The sequence below is a fragment of the Oncorhynchus gorbuscha genome, unplaced genomic scaffold (assembly GCF_021184085.1).
Source record: "Oncorhynchus gorbuscha isolate QuinsamMale2020 ecotype Even-year unplaced genomic scaffold, OgorEven_v1.0 Un_scaffold_692, whole genome shotgun sequence".
NCBI classification, from domain to species: Eukaryota; Metazoa; Chordata; class Actinopteri; order Salmoniformes; family Salmonidae; genus Oncorhynchus; species Oncorhynchus gorbuscha.
Genome location: NW_025745767.1, coordinates 110,087 through 122,500, shown reverse-complemented (window position 1 = coordinate 122,500; position 12,414 = coordinate 110,087). Strand labels below are relative to the sequence as shown.

General features: G+C 42.7%; 1 pseudogene; it reads left to right on the top strand.

Annotated features, from left to right (window-relative positions):
* The window catches only part of LOC124019828, a 50,853-nt pseudogene that overhangs the window by 17,500 nt on the left and 20,939 nt on the right, over nt 1-12,414 (top strand).

Below are 12,414 nucleotides of genomic sequence, written 5' to 3'. Positions count from 1 at the left end.
GGCAGCACTTTGGCGCCCCACTGTTGCACTACACCACTCCACCAAGCCCAAGGCTGTACAAGGACCCAGTTTGTTGAGGAGGTGAATGACGACGAGACAAAACGGTCTTTTGATCTGTGTTTTTCTTAGGATCTCTGCCCGTGCGAGGTTCAAACTGTACTGTCACCCTACCAATTGACTGTATTACACGTTCCGTATTGCTGAAGCCCCCATTTCTACTGGCATCGATGACAAGATAGCACACCCCTCCTTTTCTCAGAGCGTTCCTGGTAGCCAGTTTTGTTTTGAGAAGTCTGTCTGGAGGATAACTGGTGTGAAGAACAACCATCCCTGTTGTGGGTAGAGGACCCTGTATCGTCTGATCGGTTGAGTGAACAGACCTCTCACTGAAAAGAGACTACGCCTCTGTTCAATCAATCAATCAATCAAATGTATTTAAAAAGCCCCTTTTACATCAGCTGATGTCACAAAGTGCTTGGACAGAAACCCAGGCTAAAACCTCAAACAGCAAGCCATGCAGATGTAGAAGCACGGTGGCTAGGAAAAACTCCCTAGAAAGACAGGAATCTAGGAAGAAACCTAGAGAAGAACCAGGCTCCGAGGGGTGGCCAGTCCTCTTCTGGCTCTGCCGGGTGGAGATTATAAGAGTACATGGCCATAAAGGCCAGATTGTTCTTCTGATTGTTCACTGTCCTCTACAGTTCCCCTCACTTATCACTAACCAGTACCTCCTCTCTCTCACTCTCTTCCTCTCTCGCTCTCTGTCTCCGTCTCTTTCTCTCTTGCTCTCTGTCTCTCTCGCTCTCTGTCTCCATCTCACTCTCTCTCGCTCTTTCTCTCGCTCGCTCTCTCTCTCTCTCTCTCTCTCGCTCTCTCTCGCTCTCTCTCGCTCTCTCTCGCTCTCTCGCTCTCGCTCTCTCTCGCTCTCTCTCTCGCTCTCTCTCGCTCTCTCTCTCTCTCTCTCTCTCGCTCTCTCTCTCTCTCTCTCTCTCTGTCTCGCTCTGTCTCGTTCTCTCGCTCTCTCGTTCTCTCACTCTCTCTCTCTCGTTCTCTCTCTCACTCTCTCTCGCTCTCTCCCTCTGTGTTTCTCTCTGTCTCTCGCTCTCTCTCTCACTCTGTGTTTCTCTTTCTCTCTCTCTCTCGCTCTCTCTTATTCTCTCTGTCTCTCTCCCTCTGTGTTTCTCTCTGTCTCTCTCTCTTTCTGCAGCATCGGACAACAGCCAGCGGTTTCAGGAAACGTGTTTTGCGTTCGCACTAACGCCGCAGCAAGTCCAACAGATTAGCAGCTCAATGTAAGAGACACTCAAACCCTCTGCTCTACCACGTACCCTACCAACATACCCTGCCTACCCTCTACCCTGCCATGTATCCTATACTACCATGTACCCTACCAACGTACCCTGCCTACCCTCTACCCTACCATGTATCCTATACTACCATGTACCCTATCAATGTACCCTGCCTACCCTCTACCCTGCCATGTATCCTATACTACCATGTACCCTATCAAGGTACCCTACCTACCCTCTACCCTACCATGTACCCTATACTACCATGTACCCTACCAACGTACCCTACCTATCCTCTACCCTACCAACGTAGCCTACCTACCGTCTACCCTACCATGTACCCTATACTACCAACGTACCCTACCTACCCTCTACCCTACCAACGTACCCTACCTACCCTCTACCCTACCTACCTTCTACCCTACAATGTACTCTATACTACCAAGTGGCCTACCATCGTACCCTACCTACCCTCTACCCTACCATGGACCCTATACTGCCATGGACCCTATCACCTAGCCTACCTACCCTCTACCCTACCAATGGACCCTTCCTACCCTCTACCTTACCATGTACCCTACCAACGTACCCTACCTACCCTCTATCCTACCATGTACCTTATACTACCACGTACCCTACCAACGTACCCTACCTACCCTCTACCCTACCATATACACTTTACTACCATGTACCCTACATTACCAATGTACCCTACCAACCCTCTACCCTACCAACGTACTCTATATTACCAATGTACCCTACCAACCCTCTACCCTACCACGTACCCTACCAACCCTCTACCCTACCAACGTACTCTATATTACCAATGTACCCTACCAACTCTCTACCCTACCAACGTACTCTATACTACCATGTACCCTACCTACCCTCTACCCTACCAACGTACTCTATACTACCATGTACCCTACCTACCCTCTACCCTACCAACGTACCCTACCTACCCTCTACCCTACCATATACACTTTACTACCATGTACCCTATACTACCATGTACCCTACCTACCCTCTACCCTACCAACGTACTCTATACTACCATGTACCCTACCATGTACCCTACCAACCCTCTACCCTACCAACCCTCTACCATACCATGTACCCTACCAACCCTCTACCATACCATGTACCCTACCAACCCTCTACCCTACCATGTACCCTACCAACCCTCTACCCTACCAACCCTCTACCATACCATGTACCCTACCAACCCTCTACCCTACCAACCCTCTACCCTACCATGTACCCTACCAACCCTCTACCCTACCAACCCTCTACCATACCATGTACCATACCAACCCTCTACCCTAACAACCCTCTACCCTACTATGTACCCTACCAACCCTCTACCCTACCAACCCTCTACCCCACCATGTACCCTACCAACCCTCTACCCCACCATGTACCCTACCAACCCTCTACCCTACCATGTACCCTACCAACCCTCTACCCTACCATGTACCCTACCAACCCTCTACCCTACCATGTACCCTACCAACCCTCTACCCTACCATGTACCCTACCAACCCTCTACCCTACCAACGCTCTACCCTACCATGTACCCTGCCAACCCACTACCCTACCAACCCTCTACCCTGCCATGTACCCTACCAACCCTCTACCCTACCATGTACCCTACCAACCCTCTACCCTACCATGTACCCTACCAACCCTCTACCCTACCAACCCTCTACCCTGCCATGTACCCTACCAACCCTCTACCCTACCATGTACCCTACCAACCCTCTACCCTACCAACCCTCTACCCTGCCATGTACCCTACCAACCCTCTACCCTACCATGTACCCTACCAACCCTCTACCCTGCCATGTACCCTACCAACCCTCTACCCTACCATGTACCCTACCAACCCTCTACCCTCTACCCTACCAACCCTCTACCCTACCATGTGCCCTACCAACCCTCTACCCTACCATGTACCCTACCAACCCTCTACCCTACCATGTACCCTACCAACCCTCTACCCTGCCATGTACCCTACCAACCCTCTACGCTACCATGTACCCTACCAACCCTCTACCCTATACCCTACCAACCCTCTACCCTACCATGTACCCTACCAACCCTTTTAATGTCTGTCTGTGTTTTTCAGGGACATCTCGGGGACCAAATGTGACTTCACAGTACAAGTTCAATTACGGTCAGTTGATAGAACTCCTTGTTCTACTTCTAGTAGGATTCTATTAACCACTATGTAGGTCCTGATCAATATATATCCTCCCACTATGTAGGTCCTGATCAATATATATCCTCCCACTATACTACAACCACTATGTAGGTCCTGATCAATATATATCCTCCCACTATACTACAACCACTATGTAGGTCCTGATCAATATATATCCTCCCACTATGTAGGTCCTGATCAATATATATCCTCCCACTATACTACAACCACTATGTAGGTCCTGATCAATATATATCCTCCCACTATACTACAACCACTATGTAGGTCCTGATCAATATATATCCTGATCAATATATATCCTCCCACTATACTACAACCATTATGTAGGTCCTGATCAATATATATCCTCCCACTATACTACAACCACTATGTAGGTCCTGATCAATATATATCCTCCCACTATACTACAACCACTATGTAGGTCATGATCAATATATATCATCACACTATACTACAACCACTATGTAGGTCCTGATCAATATATATCCTCCCACTATACTACAACCACTATGTAGGTCCTGATCAATATATATCATCCCACTATACTACAACCACTATGTAGGTCCTGATCAATATATATCCTCCCACTATACTACAACCATTATGTAGGTCCTGATCAATATATATCCTCCCACTATACTACAACCACTATGTAGGTCCTGATCAATATATATCCTCCCACTATACTACAACCACTATGTAGGTCCTGATCAATATATATCCTGATCAATATATACAATCAATATGTAGGTCCTGATCAATATATATCCTCCCACTATACTACAACCACTATGTAGGTCCTGATCAATATATATCCTCCCACTATACTACAACCACTAGTAGGTCCTGATCAATATATATCCTGATCAATATATATCCTCCCACTATACTACAACCACTATGTAGGTCCTGATCAATATATATCCTCCCACTATACTACAACCACTATGTAGGTCATGATCAATATATATCCTCCCACTATACTACAACCACTATGTAGGTCATGATCAATATATATCCTCCCACTATACTACAACCATTATGTAGGTCCTGATCAATATATATCCTCCCACTATACTACAACCACTATGTAGGTCATGATCAATATATATCCTCCCACTATACTACAACCACTATGTAGGTCCTGATCAATATATATCCTCCCACTATACTACAACCACTATGTAGGTCCTGATCAATATATATCCTCCCACTATACTACAACCACTATGTAGGTCCTGATCAATATATATCCTCCCACTATACTACAACCACTATGTAGGTCCTGATCAATATATATCCTCCCACTATACTACAACCACTATGTAGGTCCTGATCAATATATATCCTCCCACTATACTACAACCACTATGTAGGTCCTGATCAATATATATCCTCCCACTATACTACAACCACTATGTAGGTCCTGATCAATATATATCCTCCCACTATACTACAACCACTATGTAGGTCATGATCAATATATATCCTGATCAATATATATCCTCCCACTATACTACAACCACTATGTAGGTCCTGATCAATATATATCCTCCCACTATACTACAACCACTATGTAGGTCCTGATCAATATATATCCTCCCACTATACTACAACCAATATGTAGGTCCTGATCAATATATATCCTCCCACTATACTACAACCACTATGTAGGTCCTGATCAATATATATCCTCCCACTATACTACAACCATTATGTAGGTCCTGATCAATATATATCCTGATCAATATATATCCTCCCACTATACTACAACCACTAGTAGGTCCTGATCAATATATATCCTCCCACTATACTACAACCACTATGTAGGTCATGATCAATATATATCCTCCCACTATACTACAACCACTATGTAGGTCCTGATCAATATATATCCTCCCACTATACTACAACCACTATGTAGGTCCTGATCAATATATATCCACTATACTACAACCCACAATATATATCCTCCCACTATACTACAACCATTATGTAGGTCCTGATCAATATATATCCTCCCACTATACTACAACCACTATGTAGGTCCTGATCAATATATATCCTCCCACTATACTACAACCACTATGTAGGTCCTGATCAATATATATCCTCCCACTATACTACAACCATTATGTAGGTCCTGATCAATATATATCCTCCCACTATACTACAACCATTATGTAGGTCCTGATCAATATATATCCTCCCACTATACTACAACCATTATGTAGGTCCTGATCAATATATATCCTCCCACTATACTACAACCACTATGTGGATGTTACCATGATTTATACTAATATAATAATAATAATATATGCCATTTAGCAGACGCTTTTATCCAAAGCGACTTACAGTCATGTGTGCATACATTCTACGTATGGGTGGTCCCGGGGATCGAACCCACTACCCTGGCGTTACAAGCGCCATGCTCTACCAACTGAGCTACAGAAGGACCACGGAAGTGACTGTTACCATGATTTATACTAGACAGAGGAAGTGACTGTTACCATGATTTATACTAGACAGAGGAAGTGACTGTTACCATGCTTTATACTAGACAGAGGAAGTGACTGTTACCATGCTTTATACTAGACAGAGGAAGTGACTGTTACCATGCTTTATACTAGACAGAGGAAGTGACTGTTACCATGATTTATACTAGACAGAGGAAGTGACTGTTACCATGCTTTATACTAGACAGAGGAAGTGACTGTTACCATGATTTATACTAGACAGAGGAAGTGAATGTTACCATGCTTTATACTAGACAGAGGAAGTGACTGTTACCATGATTTATACTAGACAGAGGAAGTGACTGCTACCATGCTTTATACTAGACAGAGGAAGTGACTGTTACCATGATTTATACTAGACAGAGGAAGTGACTGTTACCATGCTTTATACTAGACAGAGGAAATGGCTGTTACCATGCTTTATACTAGACAGAGGAAGTGACTGTTACCATGATTTATACTAGACAGAGGAAGTGACTGTTACCATGCTTTATACTAGACAGAGGAAGTGACTGTTACCATGCTTTATACTAGACAGAGGAAGTGACTGTTACCATGCTTTATACTAGACAGAGGAAGTGACTGTTACCATGATTTATACTAGACAGAGGAAGTGACTGTTACCATGCTTTATACTAGACAGAGGAAGTGACTGTTACCATGATTTATACTAGACAGAGGAAGTGAATGTTACCATGCTTTATACTAGACAGAGGAAATGGCTGTTACCATGCTTTATACTAGACAGAGGAAGTGACTGTTACCATGATTTATACTAGACAGAGGAAGTGACTGTTACCATGATTTATACTAGACAGAGGAAGTGAATGTTACCATGCTTTATACTAGACAGAGGAAGTGACTGTTACCATGATTTATACTAGACACAGGAAGTGACTGTTACCATGATTTATACTAGACACAGGAAAGGGCTGTTACCATGATTTATACTATATAGAGGAAGTGACTGTTACCATTATTTATACTAGACAGAGGAAGTGACTGTTACCATGATTTATACTAGACACAGGAAGTGACTGTTACCATGATTTATACTAGACACAGGAAAGGGCTGTTACCATGATTTATACTATATAGAGGAAGTGACTGTTACCATTATTTATACTAGACAGAGGAAGTGACTGTTACCATGCTTTATACTATATAGAGGAAGTGACTGTTACCATGATTTATACTAGACAGAGGAAATGGCTGTTACCATGCTTTATACTAGACAGAGGACATGGCTGTTACCATGCTTTATACTAGACACAGGAAAGGGCTGTTACCATGCTTTATACTATATAGAGGAAGTGACTGTTACCATGATTTATACTAGACAGAGGAAATGGCTGTTACCATGATTTATACTAGACAGAGGACATGGCTGTTACCATGCTTTATACTAGACAGAGGACATGGCTGTTCTCAGTGCTAGCTGTGGTCTAAGGCTCTGCGTCTCAGTGCTAGCTGTGGTCTAAGGCTCTGCGTCTCAGTGCTAGCTGTGGTCTAAGGCTCTGCGTCTCAGTGCTAGCTGTGGTCTAAGGCTCTGTGTCTCAGTGCTAGCTGTGGTCTAAGGCTCTGCGTCTCAGTGCTAGCTGTGGTCTAAGGCTCTGCGTCTCAGTGCTAGCTGTGGTCTAAGGTTCTTCGTCTCAGTGCTAGCTGTGGTCTAAGGCTCTGCGTCTCAGTGCTAGCTGTGGTCTAAGGCTCTGCGTCTCAGTCTTAGCTGTGGTCTAAGGCTCTGCGTCTTAGCTGTGGTCTAAGGCTCTGCGTCTTAGCTGTGGTCTAAGGCTCTGCGTCTTAGCTGTGGTCTAAGGCTCTGCGTCTTAGCTGTGGTCTAAGGCTCTGTGTCTTAGCTGTGAAACTAAGGCCCTGACATCTGTCTTAGCTGTGAAACTAACCCTGACATCTGTCTTAGCTGTGGTAGAAACATAACCCTGACATCTGTCTTAGGTGGTCTAAGGCTGACATCTGTCTTAGCTGTGGTCTAAGGCTCTGACATCTTTGAGGGTGGAAACATAACCCTGACATCTGTCTTAGGGGGTAGAAACATAACCCTGACATCTGTCTTAGGGGGTAGAAACATAACCCTGACATCTGTCTTAGGGGGTAGAAACATAACCCTGACATCTGTTTTAGGGGGTGGAAACATAACCCTGACATCTGTCTTAGGGGGTAGAAACATAACCCTGACATCTGTTTTAGGGGGTGGAAACATAACCCTGACATCTGTTTTAGGGGTGGAAACATAACCCTGACATCTGTCTTAGGGGTAGAAACATAACCCTGACATCTGTTTTAGGGGGTAGAAACATAACCCTGACATCTGTCTTAGGGGGTAGAAACATAACCCTGACATCTGTCTTAGGGAGGGGTTAGGGGGTGGAAACATAACCCTGACATCTGTCTTAGGGGGTAGAAACATAACCCTGACATCTGTCTTAGGGGTGGAAACATAACCCTGACATCTGTCTTAGGGGGTGGAAACATAACCCTGACATCTGTCTTAGGGAGGGGTTAGGGGGTGGAAACATAACCCTGACATCTGTCTTATCTGGGGGTAGAAACATAACCCTGACATCTGTTTTAGGGGTGGAAACATAACCCTGACATCTGTCTTAGGGGGTAGAAACATAACCCTGACATCTGTCTTAGGGGTAGAAACATAACCCTGACATCTGTTTTAGGGGTAGAAACATAACCCTGACATCTGTTTTAGGGGGTGGAAACATAACCCTGACATCTGTCTTAGGGGTGGAAACATAACCCTGACATCTGTCTTAGGGGTAGAAACATAACCCTGACATCTGTCTTAGGGGTAGAAACATAACCCTGACATCTGTTTTAGGGGTAGAAACATAACCCTGACATCTGTTTTAGGGGGTGGCCAATGCTGGATGCAATTGAGATGAGCTGTGCAGGTGAATTTTGCATGTATTGATGGTTTACCGAGAGATCACCCTGGACATAATCTAGTGGCCATTCTTCATTGCAATATGCCCATTATTGTGTGTGTGTGTGTGCAAATTTTGACATCTGTCTGAGACGAGTTGTCCTCAGGAAGACCACTTTCCGCCCAATCTGTCTTGTGTGAAGGTGAACCTGACATCTGCCATGCAACCTCCCGGTAAGAAACACAACTCTACACACTGCATCTGTTAGTGGAAACACACTGACATCTGTTAGTAGAAACACACCCTGACATCTGTTAGTTACACACTGTGCAGTACTGCTAGTTACACACTGTACTGTACTGTTAGTTACACACTGTGCAGTACTGTTAGTTACACACTGTACTGTTAGTTACTGTTAGTTACACACTGTACAGTACTGTTAGTTACTGTACTAGTTACTGCTAGTTACACACTGTAGGGGTAGAAACATAACCCTGCCCAGTACTGTTAGTTACTGTTAGTTACTGATAGGGGTTACACATTGTACAGTACTGTTAGTTACACACTGTACATCTGTTAGTTACTGTTTAGTTACACACTGTACAGTACGGCTAGTTACACACTGTACTGTTAGTTACACACTGTACTGTTAGTTACACACTGTACAGTACTGTTAGTTACACACTGTACTGTTACACACTGTACTGTTAGTTACACACTGTACAGTACTGTTAGTTACACACTGTACAGTCTGTTAGTTACACACTGTACAGTACTGTTAGTTACACACTGTACAGTACTGTTAGTGACACACTGTACTGTTAGTGAAACATAACACTGACATCTGTTAGTTACACACTGTACAGTACTGTTAGTGACACACTGTACTGTTAGTTACTGCATAGTTACACACTGTACAGTACTGTTAGTAGAAACATAACACTGTACAGTACTGTTTTAGTTACACACTGTACAGTACTGTTAGTTACTGACATCTAGTTACACACTGTACAGTACTGTTAGTAGAAACATAACCCTGACATCTGTTTTACTGTTAGTTACTGCTAGGTACACACTGTACAGTACAGTTAGTTACTGTTAGTTACTGCTAGTTACACACTGTACAGTACTGTTAGTTACTGCTAATTGCACACTGTACAGTACTGTTAGTTACTGTTAGTTACTGATTTTGTTACACACTGTACAGTACTGTTAGTTACACACTCTACAGTACTGTTAGTTACTGTTAGTTACACACTCTACAGTACTGTTAGTTACTGTTAGTTACACACTCTACAGTACTGTTAGTTACTGTTAGTTACACACTGTACTGTTAGTTACTGTTAGTTACACACTGTACTGTTAGTTACTGTTAGTTACACACTATACAGTACTGTTAGTTACTGTTAGTTACTCACTGTACAGTACTGTTAGTTACACACTGTACAGTACTGTTAGTTACACACTGTACAGTACTGCTAGTTACTGTTAGTTACACACTGTACAGTACTGTTAGTTACACACTGTACAGTACTGTTAGTTACACACTGTAAGTACTGTTAGTTACACACTGTACAGTACTGTTACTGTTAGTTACTGTTAGTTACACACTGTACAGTACTGTTAGTTACACACTGTACTGTTAGTTACTGTTAGTTACACACTGTACTGTTAGTTACTGTTAGTTACACACTATACAGTACTGTTAGTTACTGTTAGTTACTCACTGTACAGTACTGTTAGTTACACACTGTACAGTACTGTTAGTTACACACTGTACAGTACTGCTAGTTACTGTTAGTTACACACTGTACAGTACTGTTAGTTACACACTGTACAGTACTGTTAGTTACACACTGTACAGTACTGTTAGTTACACACTGTACAGTACTGCTAGTTACTGTTAGTTACACACTGTACAGTACTGTTAGTTACACACTGTACAGTACTGTTAGTTACACACTGTACAGTACTGTTAGTTACACACTGTACAGTACTGTTAGTTACTGTTAGTTACACACTGTACAGTACTGCTAGTTACACACTGTACAGTACTGCTAGTTACACACTGTACAGTACTGTTTGTTACACCCTGTACAGTACTGCTAGTTACACACTGTACAGTACTGTTAGTTACACACTGTACAGTACTGCTAGTTACTGTTAGTTACACACTGTACAGTACTGTTAGTTACACACTGTACAGTACTGCTAGTTACACACTGTACAGTACTGCTAGTTACTGTTAGTTACACACTGTACAGTACTGTTAGTTACTGTTAGTTACACACTGTACAGTACTGTTAGTTACTGTTAGTTACACACTGTACAGTACTGTTAGTTACTGTTAGTTACACACTGTACTGTTAGTTACACACTGTACAGTACTGTTAGTTACACACTGTACAGTACTGCTAGTTACACACTGTACAGTACTGTTAGTTACTGTACAGTAGTTACACACTGTACTGTTAGTTACACACTGTACTGTTAGTTACACACTGTACAGTACTGTTAGTTACACACTGTACTGTTAGTACTGTTAGTTACACACTGTACAGTACTGTACAGTTACTGTTAGTTACACACTGTACAGTACTGTTAGTTACACACTGTACAGTACTGTTAGTTACACACTGTACAGTACTGTTAGTTACACACTGTACAGTACTGTTAGTTACACACTGTACAGTACTGTTAGTTACTGTTAGTTACACACTGTACAGTACTGTTAGTTACTGTTAGTTACACACTGTACAGTACTGCTAGTTACACACTGTACAGTACTGTTAGTTACACACTGTACAGTACTGTTAGTTACACACTGTACAGTACTGTTAGTTACACACTGTACAGTACTGCTAGTTACACACTGTACAGTACTGTTAGTTACTGTTAGTTACACACTGTACTGTTAGTTACACACTGTACTGTTAGTTACACACTGTACTGCTAGTTACACACTGTACTGTTAGTTACTGTTAGTTACACACTGTACTGTACTTAGTTACTGTTAGTTAGTTACACACTGTACAGTACTGTAAGTTACTGTTAGTTACACACTGTACAGTACTGTTAGTTACACACTGTACAGTACTGTTAGTTACACACTGTACAGTACTGTTAGTTACACACTGTACAGTACTGCTAGTTACTGTTAGTTACACACTGTACAGTACTGTTAGTTACTGTTAGTTACACACTGTACAGTACTGCTAGTTACACACTGTACAGTACTGCTAGTTACACACACTGTACAGTACTGTTAGTTACACCCTGTACAGTACTGCTAGTTACACACTGTACAGTACTGCTAGTTACTGTTAGTTACTGCTAGTTACACACTGTACAGTACTTTTAGTTACACACTGTACAGTACTGCTAGTTACACACTGTACAGTACTGCTAGTTACACACTGTACAGTACTGTTAGTTACTGTTAGTTACTTAGTTATTTACACACTGTACAGTACTGCTAGTTACACACT